The following is an 18,724-nucleotide window of genomic DNA, read 5'->3' as shown; positions in this document are numbered from 1 at the left end:
CATCATGTGTCATGTGTCGTCATGTGTCATGTGGTGTCATGTGCCTTCATGTGTCATGTGGTGTCACGTGTTATCATGTGGTGTTATGTGGTGTCATGTGTCATGTGTCATCATGTGTTGTCATGTGTCATGTGGTGTCATGTGCCATCTGTCATCATGTCATATGTCATCATGTGGTGTCATGTCATGTGGTGTCATGTGTCATCATGTGTCGTCATGTGTTGTGCCATCATTTGTCATGTGGTGTCATGTGTTGTCATGTGGTGTCATGTACCATGTGTCATCATGTGGCATATGTCATCATGTGTTGTCATGTGCCATGTGGTGTCATGTGCCATCTGCCATCATGTGTCATATGTTATCATGTGGTGTCATGTGCCATGTGTCTTCATGTGTCATCATGTGTCATGTGATGTCATGTGTCGTCATTTGATGGCATGTATTGTCATGTGGGGTCATGTGTCATCATGTGTCGTCATGTGTCATGTGGTGTCATGTGCCATGTGTCATCATGTGTCATCATGTGTCTTCATATGTCATGTGGTGTCATGTGATGTCATGTGTCATCATGTGATAACATGTGGTGTCATGTGGGGTCATGTGGCGTCATGTGTCATGTGGTGTCATGTGGTGTCATGTCATGTGGTGTTGTGTGCCATGTACCATCATGTTTCATGTGTCATCATGTGTTGTCATATGTCATCATGTGTCATGTGGTGTCATGTGCCTTCATGTGTCATGTGGTATGTGTTGTCATGTGTCAATTAGTGTCATGTGGTGTCATGTGTCAATTGGTGTCATATGGTGTCCTGTGTTGTCATGTGTTGTCATGTGATTTCATGTCATAATGTGGTGTCATATATCGGAATGTGGTGTCATTCTCATCATGTGTCGTCATGTGGTGTCCTGTAATGTGTCATGTGGTGTCATGTGTCATGTGGTGTCAAGTGTCATGAGTCATGTGGAGTCCTTTGTCATGTGGTGTCTTGTCATGTGTCATGTCATCATGTGTTATCATGTGTCGTGTCATGTGGTGTCATATGTTGTCATGTAGTGTCATGTGTCATCATGTCATGTGCCTTCATGTGTCATATGGTGTCATGTGCCATGTCATGTGGTGTCATGTGTCATGTGTCATGTGATGTAATGTGATGTCATGTGGTGTCATGTGTCATCATATGTCATCATGTGTCATCTTGTGTTGTCATGTGTCATGTGGTGTCATGTGGTGTCATGTGCCATCTGTAATCATGTCATATGTCATCATGTGGTGTCATGTGGTGTCATGTGCCATGTGTCATCCTGTATCATATGTCATGTGTTGTCATGTGGTGTCATTTGTCATGTGGTGTCATGTGGTGTCATGTGCCATGTCAATATGTGGCATATGTCATAATGTGGCATATGTCATAATGTGTCATCATGTGTCATGTGGTGCCATGTGTTGTGTGGCATGTGTCATGTGTTGTCATGTGTCGTCATGTGTAATGTGGTGTCATGTGTAATGTGGTGTCATGTGCCATGTGTCTTCATGTGTCAATGTGTCATCATGTGTTGTCATGTGTAATGTGATGTCATGTGCCAAATTGTGTCATGTGGTGTCAAATGTCATGTGTCATCTTGTGTCATGTGTCATGTGGTGTGTGCCATGTGTCGTCATGTGTCATCATGTGTCATGTGTTGTCATGTGCCTTCATGTGTCATGTGGTGTCATGTGCTATGTGTCATCATTTGGCATATGTCATGTGTTGTCACCATGTGTCGTCATGTGTTGTCATGTGTCATGTGGTGTTATGTGTTGTCATGTGGTGTCATGTATCATCGTGTCATGTGGTGTCATGTGGTATGTGTTGTCATGTGGTGTCAAGTGTCAATTGGTGTCATGTGGTGTCATGTGTCATATGGTGTCATGTGTCATCATGTGTCATGTGTTGTCATGTGATTTCATGTCATAATGTGGTGTCATGTTTCGGAATGTGGTGTCATTCTCATCATGTGTTGTCAAGTGGTGTCCTGTGTCATGTGGTGTCATGTGTCAATTGGTGTCAAGTGGTGTCATGTCAAATGTAAATGTAAATGTCAAGGTATTTGTAGAGCGCACTGTCACCAAGCGGTTTCCTGGCGCTATTACTCATACCGCTGTGGAACCCCTCCTGGCTTTCCCTATGAAGTGTCCACTCCTGGGCACCCCCAGGGTGAAGCCAGGCATCCACAGTGCTGTTGGGGCCGGTGTGGAGGTTAAGCAAGCTATTGCCCAGAGTTGCAGCGTGGGACCCATGATTAGAATAGGCACCAAGGCGAGAAATCAGGTCCGAGGAATTATGAGCCCAAGACCCGCCGAGGCAGGAATTGAACCCTGGTCCCGGACCAGAACTCTGCATCAGGGTCTGCCGCTCTAACAATTGAGCCACATGTCATGTGTTGTCATGTGGTGTCAAGTGTCATGAGACATGTGGTGTCATTTGTCATGTTTTGTCTTGTGTCATGTGTTGTCATGTCATTTCATCATGTGTCATGTGGTGCCATATGTTGTCATGTAGTGTCATGTCATCATGTCATGTGCCTTCATGTGTCATGTGCCATCATGCGTCATGTAATGTGTTGTCATGTGGTGTCATGTGTCATGTGATGTCATATGGTGTCATGTGCTGTTGTGTCATGTGATGTCATGTGTCATCATATGATGTCATGTGGTGTCAGGAGATAGTGGATTGTAGCAGGGAGGTTTCAAAGAAACCAGACACTGCCTGGGAAGCACAAGGCTGCCCCTTGCATAATCTGGCCAAACCGGTTCTGGGGCACACCAGCCCCAGTCCCAGCGCGGCCTGGATCAAAGGAAAGGGGTGTAACCACCCCCTTCCTGGGTCCCACCCATAGGAGGGGACCTAGCAGGATGTCCAGCCCACCAGATTCAAATAAGAGTGGGAGCAGTGGGAGCAGTTCCAATGCAACTCAGATCATCCTGAAGAAACATAAGAAACGAATTCTGGACCCTTCGACATTCTATTCAACATAGAAGACGGAAGAATCTCCCTTGTGGTCAAGGAGTGACCACCCTGTGCAAACAGGTACCATCCAGCCCTCGACCCTTGCTTTGTTGCAGTTCCCGCCGGAACTCAAGCGACAGAGATCGACGAGATCAAGCTTGCCTGCCTTCTCCCAGCCCGATCCACAGTCCCTGCAGAGCTGAGACCAGTGGAGGCGACCGGAAGCGTGGGGCACGCCATCTTGAAAAGGCCACGAGACGCTGACCGTGCAGCCCACGAGTGACCCTCGAAGCTGTACACCGGGGTTTGAGAAGCCCCAACTCCGAGCTACACTTGCACCAAAGCTACCCCCTCCACACTCGAGTGCTGCGTGAGGCTCTTCTGCTTGTGTTGGCTCGACGCGTTGGCCCGGTCACTTGCCAGCTGGCTTGTGGCCCCTGTGCCGATGAAAACTTGAATACGACTTGCTTTTCTGGTTGCTCCAGATCTGCACCAGCTCCTGTGAAAAGGAGTCCCCACTCTGACCCTCCTGGTTCGAGTGAGAAGCAATCTCCCGGTTCCGCGTGGATTGCTTTTGCCAAGTGCTGTTTGCTGCAATCTTGAAGCCGACGGTGCTGACGGCGAGAGCCTACGTGGGACAGATCGTGACCTGCTCCTGGACATCGCAGATGCCCCAGAGCTCACGTGACAGCGGAGAGAAGCCTCTCAACAACCACCTGATTGCGCCCGACATTGCCTGGTTCCGTCCTGGTTCCACCCTGGTCACTGCTGAGTGACCCAGACTCTGTCCCCTCTGCTTTCAGGTACATCTCGACTTCGATCCACCCTTGGATCACACCGGACACTTCTGCTTCACATCGCCTGCAACTTCTACAGCTCCAAGCACCAAGAGCCTGCGTGTCAAAACCCGACGCCACTTCGACCCTGTGCACCCGCTTCCTGTGGGTGAGGTAACATTGCAACGCCGGTGTTCCCACACTGGTACACACCTCTAGGGTCTGTGTCTTAAGTTTTGTTCCTCTAGGTTCAGCGGAAGTATCTTTAAACTCACTTTGTGTAACTTTTACGCACCATTGACATTGCATTGGTGTAAGCCGCACTTTCCGTGCTGCACCCGAGTCCCGTGGGCTACTCCCGACTTCAGCATTGCTAGTCCTGACTGCTCCCAGCGATTCTCTAGGCCCTAGGCCTAACCACTGTTCGATTGGTATCTCTTATACCACTTTTTTAGTATATGGTTTAAGTGGCCACCGGCCCTCATCCAAAATTGTGCAACTTTGTATGTTATACTGTGCTTTTGATTTAACGCTTGTGCCCCTTTCCTCATAAAGAGTACTGGGGAGTAATTTAGAAATAAATACATATATTTTTATAATATATACTTGTGTGATGTTCTTTCATTTGATTACAGGATTGTATGTGGTAAAACAGCTCGCTTAACACGACCTCTTAAGTTAAGCCTTTAAGGCTGCTTAGTCCATGCTACCACTAGGATAGCTTGTCTAACAAGGTTGACTTACAACCTGACATCTTTGGGGTTTGTTTGGACTGATACCAAGTGGTTCCAGAATTGGAAACACTACATATCAGGCCAACTTCTCACATTGGTGCGCAGCGGTGCGGATTTGAGCTTGCTGTTGTTTTACCATTGCAATCTTTATATCAAATTGAAAGATCACATCAAGTACCTTAGGTACATATAAAATCAAAAGCTTAGCATATTAAGTTCTACTGAACTTAGTAGTTGTAGATTAAAGGGATTAGCACACCCTGACTACAACTCACTAGCAAGGTACAGTAGGAAAACACTTAGTGTAGGTAAGTGCATCACTTACACCTCACTAGCAGTCATGTCTGATACAGGTGGAGCTTCAGGCTCTGCTCCTGTAGCAGTTGACCCTATCAAGGCAACTTCCAGATATGACAACCTTAGCCACAAAGACCTGAGTGCCTTGTGCACAGCCAGGGGGCTAAAAAAGGTCAGAGGCCCTACCATCCCTTCCCTAATAGCTATCCTGGAAAAGGATGACTTAGATAAGGTGAGTCAGGCTCCCTTAGATTCAGGTGAAGGGGTACACTCCCCTGAGAATGAGGATCTTCCAGAAGAAGAAGAAGAGGAGGAGGAAGAGGAAGAGGAAGGCTCAGATGTAGATGAGCCTGAAGATCAGGATCAGAGGGTGACCCAGGTACAGGTTGCCAGGCTTAACCAAGCCAACCTAGACCTACATGGGAATGGAGAGGGCCAGCACCTCTCCAGATCTCATAACCAAATTCTCCCTGGCAACAGGAGGGTGAGATCTCAATCAGGGGACTCTCATCTTTCTAGTGCCTCAAGAGAATCTCAAAGAGGGATGACTCCCTCCCAGAGGAAAGAGCATAGGGCCAGAATGAGGGCTGTCCAACTCCAGATAGAGAGGGAAGAGGTAGCCTTGGCTCAAGCTAAACTTGCTTTAGCAAGAGAAAGAAAATTGTGTGGCTTAGATGCCACTGGTGGCAGCAAAGTTCCTAAAGAAAAAGACAGGGCCTATGACAATAGAAACCTGACACAAATTGTGCCCCCCTACAAGGAAGGGGATGACATCCACAAATGGATGACTGCTCTTGAGAGGGCCTGCATGGTACAGCAGGTCCCTGAGGATCAGTGGGCAGCAATTTTATGGTACTCCTTTTCTGAGAAAGGGAGGGATAGGCTCCTCACTGTTAGACCTGAGGATGCCAAAAACTACTCTGTCCTGAAGAGTGCTCTTATTGAAGGGTTTGGCCTAACCACTGAGCAATACAGGTTGTTGTTCAGAGACACCCAGAAAGCACAGACTCAGGACTGGACTGATCTTGTTGATTGTGCCACTAAGGCTTTGGAGGGTTGGCTGTAGGGAAGTAAAGTTTCAGACTATACAGGATTGTACAATCTTATGATGAGAGAACAGATCCTTAATAACTGTCAGAACCAACTGTTGCATCAATACCTTGTTGACTCTGATTTGACCTCTCCCCAAGAATTGGGAAAGAAGGCAGACAAATGGGTCAGAACAAGGATTAAGCAGAAAAACCAGAACCAAGGTGACCAGAAGAAAACAGACCAGAAGGGTGCGAATCAGAAAGATAAAAAAAGGACCAGAAGTCTTCAGGCCCCCAAACTAGCAATAAGGAGGGGGGTTCCCAAAATGGAAACAAGAAAAAGAAGAATGATGGCCCAAAGAAACCTTGGTGTAATACCTGCAAATCAGTTTCACACTGGGGCAGTGAATGCACTATGAAAAATCCAGTTCCTACCACTGCAGCTCCTAAAGCAACTGCACCCCCTAGTACAGTCAGCAGTGGTAGTGCACAACCTAAGGGGATAGTATGGTTAACCTTGGGTACTGAGGTGGAATCTGGCCTAGTCAGAATCCCCACACAGGCAGTTCTCCTATATGATGTGGACTTATCTTTGACCACTGCAGTGAGCCCCAGTAACCTGGGCAAATATAGGCAGACTCCCTTAATCAATGAGAAACTGGCTCAGGCCTACAGGGACACTTGTGCCAGTGTCACTATGGTGACACCTGACTTTGTGGACCCTGGTCAGATTGTACTAGGTGAAAGTTACCTAGTGACCAATGCAAGCAACTCCACTACTTCACATAGTGTGGCTGTTGTGAACTTCTCCTGGGGAGGGGTAGATGGCCTAAAGAAAGTTGTTGTGAGTGCAGACCTCCCAGTAGACTGTCTGTTAGGCAATGATCTTGAAAGCTCAGTTTGGTCAGAAGTGGAGTACAGGACTCATGCAGAAATGCTACGGATTTCAGCTCATGTCCTTGCAGTGACAAGGTCTCAGGCTAAGAAGTGCCTTCCTGAACCAGTGGTGGATCTTGAAACCATAGACCAACCACAACCCAAGAGAAGGAGCAAGAGGGTTAAGGCTGTGCCTTCCCACTTGCCCCAGGTTGAGGATCAAGTTTCACAGGAAACTGATTCTGCAGTCCAAGAGGAGACTGTCTCAGAGGAGCTTGAACCTGACCAGGTTGAGTTTCTGGGGACAGGGGGACCCTCAAGGGCAAACCTGGGGCAGGCCCAATTAGATTGCCCTTCACTTGAACCCCTCAGACAGCAAGCTGCTGCTGAGGCTGCAGGGAATGCTCAAGGTACCCATAGAGTTTATTGGGATGAAGGACTCCTTTATTCAGAGGCTAGAGACCCCAAGCCTGGCACAACCAGGAGGATGGTTATACCTTTGAAGTTCAGGGGTTTCCTTCTTACCTTGGCCCATGATATTCCCCTTGCAGGACACTTAGGCCAGAATAAGACTTGGGACAGGCTTGTTCCACACTTTCACTGGCCTCACATGTCAGAAAATGTCAAGGAGTTTTGTCGCTCCTGTGTCACTTGCCAAGCCAGTGGTAAGTCAGGTGGCACAGCAAAGGCCCCTCAGATACCACTACCTGTAGTGGGGGTACCCTTTGAAAGAGTTGGAATAGACATTGTGGGTCCCATGGATCCTCAAACAGCATCTGGGCACAGATTCATACTGGTGGTAGTGGATCATGCCACCAGGTACCCAGAGGCAATTCCCCTGAGGACCACCACAGCACCTGTGGTGGCAAAAGCCCTCATTGCAGTTTTCTCAAGAGTGGGCTTTCCAAAGGAGGTTCTTTCAGACAGAGGTACCAACTTTATGTCTGGATACTTAAAAGCAATGTGGAAAGAGTGTGGAGTAAACTATAAGTTTACCACACCCTACCATCCACAGTGCAATGGGCTTGTTGAAAGGTTCAACAAGACCCTAAAGGGAATGATAAAAGGTTTACCAGAGAAGCTTAGGCGGAAATGGGACATCCTTTTACCCTGCTTGCTCTTTGCTTACAGAGAGGTCCCACAGAATGGGGTTGGCTACAGCCCTTTTGAACTTTTGGTTGGCCACCCTGTGAGAGGTCCATTGAGTTTGGTGAAGGAAGGATGGGAGTTACCTCTCAAAAAGCCTAAACTAGACATTGTGGACTATGTACTTGGTCTCCGCTCCAGGATGGCTGAATACATGGAGAGAGCATCCAAAAACCTTGAGGCCAGTCAAGAATTACAGAAAGCTTGGCATGACCAAAAGGCTGTTCTGGTTGAGTTCCAGCCAGGGCAGAAGGTGTGGGTGTTGGACCCAGTGGGCCCAGCAGCTCTCCAGGACAAATGGACTGGACCCTACCCTATCATTGAGAAAAAGGGAGAAGTCACCTATGTGGTTGACTTTGGCACCCCTAGGAGCCCCCACAGGGTGCTCCATGTAAACCTTTTGAAAGCATTTGTTGACAGGGAGGACATGAGTCTCCTCATGGCCACAGATGGGGATCAGGAGGAAGAGAGTGACCCTCTCCCAGACCTGCTTTCCCAGAACCCTGATGATGGTTCAGTTGATGGAGTAGCCTTGGCAGGCAGCCTCACTGAGCAGCAACAGGTGGACTGCAGACAGGTGTTTCAGGCCCAGAAACATATGTTTTCACTCACACCCAGCCAGACTAATTGGTGCACCCATGAGGTGGACACTGGTGACAGTCTGCCTGTGAAGAATAAGATCTACAGGCAACCTGACCATGTCAGGGATTGTATAAAGGCTGAGGTGCAAAAGATGTTGGAGCTTGGAGTGATTGAGCCATCAGAGAGCCCATGGGCTAGCCCAGTGGTCCTTGTGGCAAAACCTCATACCAAAGATGGGAAGAGAGAAATGAGGTGTTGTGTGGACTACAGAGGTCTCAATGCTGTTACTAGGACAGATGCACATCCCATTCCAAGAGCAGATGAGCTCATTGATAAATTGGCTTCTGCCAAGTTTCTGAGCACATTTGATTTGACAGCTGGCTACTGGCAAATCAGACTAGCTGAAGAGTCAAAAGCCAAAACAGAATTCTCTACCCCTAGTGGACATTATCAATTTGTGGTAATGCCCTTTGGTTTGAAGAATGCACCTGCCACCTTCCAAAGGTTGGTGAATCAAGTCCTTGCTGGGTTGGATGACTTTTGTGCAGCATATCTAGATGATATTGCTGTCTTTAGCTCCACCTGGGAGGATCACCTGATCCACCTGAAGAAGGTTCTGGAGGCCCTGCAAAAGGCAGGCCTGACTATCAAGGCTACCAAGTGCCAGATAGGGCAGAGCAAGGTTGTGTACTTGGGCCACCTAGTAGGTGGGGGTCAAGTTCAACCACTGGAGAGCAAGATCCAGACCATACAGGACTGGGCTCCTCCAACTACCCAGACACAAGTCAGAGCCTTCTTGGGCCTGACTGTGTATTACAGAAAATTTGTAAAGAACTATGGGTCCATTGTGACACCATTGAATGACTTGACATCCAAGAAGATGCCCAAAAAGGTTCAGTGGACAGTTAGCTGTCAAAAGGCATTTGATGACCTGAAGAAGGCCATGTGCTCTGCACCTATCCTGAAGAGTCCTGACTACTCCAAACAGTTCATTGTACAGACAGATGCTTCTGAGTTGGGGGTGGGAGCTGTGCTTTCACAACTTAATCAAGATGGTCAAGACCAGCCCATTGCTTTTATTAGCAGAAGGCTGACCCTCAGGGAGAAACGTTGGTCAGCTATTGAGAGGGAGGCCTTTGCTGTGGTTTGGGCCCTGAAGAAGTTGAGGCCATACCTGTTTGGTACTCACTTCCTAATTCAGACAGACCATAAGCCCCTCTTGTGGCTAAATCAGATGAAGGGTGAAAATCCCAAACTGCTCAGGTGGTCCATTTCCCTACAGGGGATGGACTTTACAGCGGAGCACCGCCCAGGGACTGACCATGGTAATGCAGATGGTCTCTCCAGGTACTTCCACTTAGAACATGAAGACTTATCTGGTCAAGGTTAAGTTTAATGTCCCCGCGTTTTGGGGGGGGGGGGGGTTGTGTAGGAGAGTAGGGTCTGCTATCCTATGGTCACCCCAATTTTTGCTTTTTGCTTCACTGGCTTTCGACTTACTGAGGCTGTGGGCCTGCTAAACAGACCCCCAGCCTGCTGTTCTCTCTCTAAATTCATAATACATGTGCTATAGGTACATACCACAATTGGAAATGGACTCATTGTCAGCCCCTGTACCATGCACTATAGGTGCTCAGGGCATAGGTGCCACCAAGGCCTACCAGGGGCTGAAGCATAGCTTTTGCCACCCCTGGCTGGTTCTTAAATTGACACAACTGGCTGATCACTCAGCTGGGGGCAAGTGGGTGTAATCACCCCTTGCTTAGATATAGTATACCTATATCTAAACCTATATCTGGACACATATAAACCTGTGAGCCACTCCTATGGAAGGCCTCTTCAATCCTGGAGGCAGAGTGCGTGGTTTTATGTGAGATGGAGCTCTGGCATGAGCTGAGCCTGTCTGCAGCTGTCGGGATCAACTCCCTAAGCTGATCCGGGATAATGCCATACCATATACTCTTAAGCGCCTTATAATCCTCGCGGTTATATAGCAACTTTGGTTTGGCTTTATCAAAACATGTCGTGTAAGGTGTCACACGAATTGGAATACTACCCCCTCGCCAGTTCTGGCGACGGGGGTAGCATTCCACCCTTCTAGAGGGATAAGACATGTTACTTTACTGAAACGCAGTTGATTTAAAATGAGCCTCAGATCCACAAAATGGATGCCTCTGCCACAGACACGGGTCTGGCCTCCTGCTGCTGACCGAAACTCAGCATATGGTGGCCTGGACAAAGGGTTTCCTGTCGCAGGGCGGTGTCAAACCACCCCAGACAGGAGATAGTGGATTGTAGTAGGGAGGTTTCAAAGAAACCAGACACTGCCTGGGGAGCACAAGGCTGCCCCTTGCATAATCCGGCCAAACCGGTTCTGGGGCCTTCCAGCCCCAGTCCCAGCGCGGCCTGGATCAAAGGAAAGGGGTGTAACCACTCCCTTCCTGGGTCCCACCCATAGGAGGGGACCTAGCAGGATGTCCAGCCCACCAGATTCGAATAAGAGTGGGAGCAGTGCCAATGCAACTCAGATCATCTTGAAGAAACATAAGAAACGAATTCTGGACCCTTCGACATTCTATTCAACATAGAAGACGGAAGAATCTCCCTTGTGGTCAAGGAGTGACCACCCTGTGCAAACAGGTACCATCCAGCCCTCGACCCTTGCTTTGTTGCAGTTCCCGCCGGAACTCGAGCGACAGAGATCGACGAGATCAAGCTTGCCTCCCTTCTCCCAGCCCGATCCACAGTCCCTGCAGAGCTGAGACCAGTGGAGGCGACCGGAAGCGTGGGGCACGCCATCTTGAAAAGGCCACGAGACGCTGACCGTGCAGCCCACGAGTGACCCTCGAAGCTGTACACCGGGGTTTGAGAAGCCCCAACTCCGAGCTCCACTTGCACCAAAGCTACCCCCTCCACACTCGAGTGCTGCGTGGGGCTCTTCTGCTTGTGTTGGCTCGACGCGTTGGCCCGGTCACTTGCCAGCTGGCTTGTGGCCCCTGTGCCGATGAAAACTTGAATACGACTTGCTTTTCTGGTTGCTCCAGATCTGCACCAGCTCCTGTGAAAAGGAGCCCCCACTCTGACCCTCCTGGTTCGAGTGAGAAGCAATCTCCCGGTTCCGCGTGGATTGCTTTTGCCAAGTGCTGTTTGCTGCAATCTTGAAGCCGACGGTGCTGACGGCGAGAGCCTACGTGGGACAGATCGTGACCTGCTCCTGGACGTCGCAGATGCCCCAGAGCCCACGTGACAGCGGAGAGAAGCCTCTCGACAACCCCCTGATTGCGCCCGACATTGCCTGGTTCCGTCCTGGTTCCACCCTGGTCACTGCTGAGTGACCCAGACTCTGTCCCCTCTGCTTTCAGGTACTTTTCGACTTCGATCCACCCTTGGATCACACCGGACACTTCTGCTTCACATCGCCTGCAACTTCTACAGCTCCAAGCACCAAGAGCCTGCGTGTCAAAACCCGACGCCACTTCGACCCTGTGCACCCGCTTCCTGTGGGTGAGGTAACATTGCAACGCCGGTGTTCCCACACTGTTACACACCTCTAGGGTCTGTGTCTTAAGTTTTGTTCCTCTAGGTTCAGCGGAAGTATCTTTAAACTCACTTTGTGTAACTTTTACGCACTATTGACATTGCATTGGTGTAAGCCGCACTTTCCGTGCTGCACCCGAGTCCCGTGGGCTACTCCCGACTTCAGCATTGCTAGTCCTGACTGCTCCCAGCGATTCTCTAGGCCCTAGGCCTAACCACTGTTCGATTGGTATCTCTAATACCACTTTTTTAGTATATGGTTTAAGTGGCCACCGGCCCTCATCCAAAATTGTGCAACTTTGTATGTTATACTGTGCTTTTGATTTAACGCTTGTGCCCCTTTCCTCATAAAGAGTACTGGGGAGTAATTTAGAAATAAATACATATATTTTTATAATATATACTTGTGTGGTGTCCTTTCATTTGATTACAGGATTGTATGTGGTAAAACAGCTCGCTTAATACGACCTCTTAAGTTAAGCCTTTAAGGCTGCTTAGTCCATGCTACCACTAGGATAGCTTGTCTAACAAGGTTGACTTACAACCTGACATATTTGGGGTTTGTTTGGACTGATACCAAGTGGTTCCAGAATTGGAAACACTACATATCAGGCCAACTTCTCACATGTGCCATGTGTCATCATGTGTCATGTCATCATGTGTCGTCATGTCATGTGGTGTCATGTGCCATGTGTCATCATGTGCCATGTGTCATCATGTGTCATCATGTGTCTTCATATGCCATGTGGTGTCATGTGATGTCATGTGTCATCATGTGATAACATGTGGTGTCATGTGGTGTCATGTGTCGTCTTGTGTCATGTGGTGTCATGTGGTGTGGTGTTGTGTGCCATGTACCATGTGTCATGTGTCATCATGTGTAGTCATATGTCATCATGTGTCATGTGCCTTCATGTGTCATGTGGTATGTGTTGTCATGTGTCAATTAGTGTCATGTGGTGTCATGTGTCAATTGGTGTCATGTGGTGTCCTGTGTTGTCATGTGATTTCATGTCATAATGTGGTGTCATATATCGGAATGTGGTGTCATTCTCATCATGTGTCGTCATGTGGTGTCCTGTGTCATGTGTCAATTGGTGTCATGTGGTGTCATGTGTCATGTGTTGTCAAGTGTCATGAGTCATGTGGAGTCCTTTGTCATGTGGTGTCTTGTGTCATGTGTTGTCATGTGTCATGTCATCATGTGTTATCATGTGTCATGTGTCATGTGGTGTCATATGTTGTCATGTAGTGTCATGTGTCATCATGTCATGTGCCTTCATGTGTCATATGGTGTCATGTGCCATGTAATGTGTTGTCATGTGGTGTCATGTGTCATGTGTCATGTGATGTCATATGCCGTCATGTGATGTCATGTATTGTCATGTGTCATCATATGTCATCATGTGTTATGTGTCATCTTGTGTTGTCATGTGTCATGTGGTGTCATGTGCCATCTGTAATCATGTGTCATATGTCATCATGTGGTGTCATGTGCCATGTGTCATCCTGTATCATATGTCATGTGTTGTCATGTGTCATGTGGTGTCATTTGTCATGTGGTGTCATGTGGTGTCATGTGCCATGTCATTATGTGGCATATGTCATAATGTGTCATCATGTGTCATGTCATGTGGTGTCATGTGTCATATGGTGTTGTGTGGCATGTCATGTGTTGTCATGTGTAATGTGGTGTGTTGTGCCATGTGTCTTCATGTGTCAATGGGTCTTCATGTGTCATCATGTGTCATGTGTCGTCATGTGATGGCATGTATTGTCATGTGGTGTCATGTGTCATCATGTGTTGTCATGTGTTGTCATGTGTTGTCATGTGTAATGTGATGTCATGTGCCAAATTGTGTCATGTGGTGTCATATGTCATGTGTCATCTTGTGTCAAGTGGTGTCATTTGGCGTCATGTGGTGTCATGTGTCATCATGTGTCAACATGTGTCATGTGTTGTCATGTGCCTTAATGTGTCATGTGCTGTCATGTGCTATGTGTCATCATGTGGCATATGTCATGATGTGTCGTCATGTGTCGTCATGTGTTGTCATGTGTCATGTGGTGTTATGTGGTATGTGTTGTTATGTGGTGTCATGTATCATCGTGTCATGTGGTGTCATTTGGTATGTGTTGTCATGTGGTGTCAAGTGTCAATTGGTGTCATGTGGTGTCATGTGCCATATGGTGTCATGTGTCATCATGTGTCATGTATTGTCATGTGATTTCATGTCATAATGTGGTGTCATGTTTCGGAATATGGTGTCATTCTCATCATGTGTCGTCAAGTGGTGTCCTGTGTCAATTGGTGTCAAGTCATGTGTTGTCATGTGGTGTCAAGTGTCATGAGACGTGGTGTCATTTGTCATGTTTTGTCTTGTGTCATGTGTTGTCATGTCATCATGTGCCATGTGGTGTCATGTTGTCATGTAGTGTCATGTCATCATGTCATGTGCCTTCATGTGTCATGTGCCATCATGTGTCATGTAATGTGTTGTCATGTGGTGTCATGTGTCATGTGATGTCATATGTCGTCATGTGATGTCATGTATTGTCATGTGTTGTCATGTGGTGTCATGTGTCATCATATGTCATCATGTGTTGTGTCATCTTGTGTTGTCATGTGTCATGTGCCATCTATAATCATGTGTCATATGTCATCATGTGGTGTCATGTGGTGTCATGTGCCATGTGTCATCCTGTATCATATGTCATGTGTTGTCATGTGGTGTCATTTGTCATGTGGTGTCATGTGCCATGTCATTATGTGGCATATGTCATAATGTGTCATCATGTGTCATGTCATGTGGTGTCATATGGTGTTGTGTGGCATGTGTCATGTGTTGTCATGTGTCGTCATGTGTAATGTGGTGTCATGTGTAATGTGGTGTCATGTGCCATGTGTCTTCATGTGTCAATGGGTCTTCATGTGTCATCATGTCATGTGATGTCATGTGTCGTCATGTGTCGTCATGTGATGGCATGTGCCAAATTGTGTCATGTGGTGTCATATGTCATGTGTCATGTGTCATCTTGTGTCAAGTGGTGTCATTTGGCGTCATGTGGTGTCATGTGTCATGTGGTGTGTCATGTGTCGTCATGTGTCATCATGTGTCATGTGTTGTCATGTGCCTTAATGTGTCATGTGGTGTCATGTGCTATGTGTCATCATGTGGCATATGGCATGATGTGTCGTCATGTGTCATCATGTGTTGTCATGTGGTGTTATGTGGTGTTATGTGTTGTCATGTGGTGTCATGTATCATCGTGTCATGTGGTGTCATGTGGTATGTGTTGTCATGTGGTGTCAAGTGTCAATTGGTGTCATGTGGTGTCATGTGTCATGTGTCATGTGTTGTCATGTGATTTCATGTCATAATGTGGTGTCATGTTTCGGAATGTGGTGTCATTCTCATCATGTGTCGTCAAGTGGTGTCCTGTGTCATGTGGTGTCATGTGTCAATTGGTGTCAAGTGGTGTCAAGTCATGTGTTGTCATGTGGTGTCAAGTGTCATGAGAAATGTGGTGTCATTTGTCATGTTTTGTCTTGTGTCATGTGTTGTCATGTCATCATGTGTCATGTGGTGTCATATGTTGTCATGTAGTGTCATGTCATCATGTCATGTGCCTTCATGTGTCATGTGCCATCATGTGTCATGTAATGTGTTGTCATGTGGTGTCATGTGTCGTCATGTGTAATGTGTGAGTCATGTGGTATCATGTGTCATGTGTGATGAGTAATGTGGTGCCATTTGGTGTCATGTATCATCATGTGTCATGTGCCATCATGTGTCACGTGGTGTCAAGTGGTGTCATGTGTCATGTGGTGTCATGTGGTGTCATGTGTCATGTGGTGTCATGTGGTTTCATGTTCTATGTGTCATCATGTGGCATATGTCATGATGTGTCGTCATGTGTCATCATGTGCCATGTGGTGTTATGTGTTGTCATGTGTCCTGTGGTGTCCTGTGGTGTCATGTGCCATCTGTCATCATGTGTCATGTTATCATGTGGTGTCATGTGTCATATGGTGTCACGTGCCATGTGGTGTCATGTGGTGTCATGTGCCATGTGTCATCATGTGGCATATGTCATCATATGTCATCATGTCATGTGGTGTCATGCGTCATATGGTGTCCTGTGCCATGTGTCATCATGTGTTGTCATGTGTCATCAAGTGTCATCATAGGATGTCATGTATTGTCATGTGGTGTCATGTGTCATCATGTGTTATGTGGTGTCATGTGTTGTCATGTGATTTCATGTCATAATGTGGTGTCATTCTCATCATGTGCCGTCATGTGGTGTCCTGTGTCATGTGGTGTCCTGTGTCATGTGGTGTCATGTGTTGTCATGTGGTGTCATGTGTTGTCATGTGGTGTCAAGTGTCATGAGTCATGTGGTGTCATTTGTCATGTGGTGTCATGTGTCATTTGTTGTCATGTGACATGTCATCATGTGTCATGTGTTGTCATGTGGTGTAATATGTTGTCATGTGCCTTCATGTGTCATATGGTGTCATGTGCCATTATGTGTCATGTAATGTGTTGTCATGTGGTGTCATGTGTCATGCCATTGTAGGAGAGTAGGGTCTGCTATCCTATGGTCACCCCAATTTTTGCTTTTTGCTTTACTGGTTTTCGACTTACTGATGCTGTGGGCCTGCTAATCAGACCCCCAGCCTGCTGTTCTCTCTCTAAATTTGTAATACATGTGCTATAGGTACATACTACAATTGGAAATGGACTCCTTGTCAGCCCCTGTACCATGCACTATAGGTGCTCAGGGCATAGGTGCCACCAAGGCCTACCAGGGGCTGAAGCATAGCTTTTGCAACCCCTGGCTGGTTCTTAAATTGACACAACTGGCTAATCACTCAGCTGGGGCAAGTGGGTGTTATCACCCCTTGCTTAGATATAGTATACCTATATCTAAACCTATATCTGGACACATATCAACCTGTGAGTCACTCCTATGGAAGGCCTTATCAATCCTGGAGGCAGAGTGCGTGGTTTTATGTGAGATGGAATTCAGGCATCAGCTGAGCCTGTCTGCTGCTGTCAGGAACAACTCCCTAAGCTGATCCGGGATAATGCCATACCATATACTATTAAGGGCCTTATAATCCTCACGGTTATATAGCAACTTTGGTTTGGCTTTATCAAAACATGTCGTGTAAGGTGTCATACGAATTGGAAAACTACCCCCTCGCCAGTTCTGGCGACTGGGGTAGCATTCCACCTTTCTAGAGGAAGAAGACATGTTACTTTACTGAAACGCGGTTGATTTACAATGAGCCTCAGATCCACAAAATGGATGCCTCTGCCACAGACTTGGGTCTGGCCTCCTGCTGCTGACCGAAACTCAGCAAATGGTGGCCTGGACAAAGGGTTTCCTGTCGCAGGGCGGTGTCAAACCACCCCAGACAGGAGATAGTGGATTGTAGCAGGGAGGTTTCAAAGAAACCAGACACTGCCTGGGGAGCACAAGGCTGCCCCTTGCATAATCTGGCCAAACGGGTTCTGGGGCACACCAGACACAGTCCCAGCGCGGCCTGGATCAAAGGAAAGGGGTGTAACCACCCCCTTCCTGGGTTCCACCCATAGGAGGGGACCTAGCAGGATGTCCAGCCCACCAGATTCGAATAAGAGTGGGAGCAGTATCAATGCAACTCCGATCATCCTGAAGAAACATAAGAAACAAATTCTGGACCCTTCGACATCCTTCTCAACGTAGAAGACTGAAGAATCTCCCTTGTGGTCAAGGAGTGACCACCCTGTGCAAACAGGCACCATCCAGCCCTCGACCCTTGCTTTGTTGCAGTTCCTGCCGGAACTCGAGTGACAGAGATCGACGAGATCAAGCTTGCCTGCCTTCTCCCAGCCCGATCCACAGTCCCTGCAGAGCTGAGACCCGTGGAGGCAACCAGAAGCGTGGGGCACGCCATCTTGAAAAGGCCACGAGACGCTGACCGTGCAGCCCACGAGTGACCCTCGAAGCTGTACACCAGGGTTTGAGAAGCCTCAACCCTGAGCTACACTTGCACCAAAGCTCACCCCTCCACACTCGACGAGTGTTGCGTGGGGCCCTTCTGCTTGTGTTGGCTCGACGCGTTGGCCCGGTCACTTGCCAGCTAGCTTGTGGCCCCTGTGCCGATGAAAACTTAAAAACGACTTGCTTTTCTGGTTGCTCCAGATCTGCACCAGCTCATGTGAAAAGGAGCCCCCACTCTGACCCTCCTGGTCCGAGTGAGAAGCAATCTCCCGGTTCCGCGTGGATTGCTTTTGCCAAGTGCTGTTTGCTGCAATCTTGAAGCCGACGGTGCTGACGGCGAGAGCCTGCGTGGGACAGATCGTGACCTGCTCCTGGACGTTGCAGATGCCCCAGAGCCCACGTGACAGTGGAGAGAAGCCTCTTGACAACCATCTGATTGCGCCCGACATTGCCTGGTTCCGTCCTGGTTCAATCCTGGTCACTGCTGAGTGACCCACACTCTGTCCCCTCTGCTTTCAGATTCATCTTGACTTCGATCCTCCCTTGGATCACACCGGACACTTCTGCTTCCCATCACCTGCAGCTTCTCCAGCTCCAAGCGCCAAGAACCTGCGTGTCAAAACCCGACGCCACTTCGACTCTGTGCACCCACTTCCTGTGGGTGAGGTAACATTGCAACGCCGGTGTTCCTACACTGGTACCAACCTCTAGGGTCTGTGTTTCAAGTTTTGTTCCTCTAGGTTCAGCAGAAGTATCTTTAA

This window comes from Lissotriton vulgaris, chromosome 2_2 (assembly GCF_964263255.1).
Source record: "Lissotriton vulgaris chromosome 2_2, aLisVul1.2, whole genome shotgun sequence".
NCBI lineage: Eukaryota > Metazoa > Chordata > Amphibia > Caudata > Salamandridae > Lissotriton > Lissotriton vulgaris.
This window is presented reverse-complemented; position numbering follows the sequence as displayed.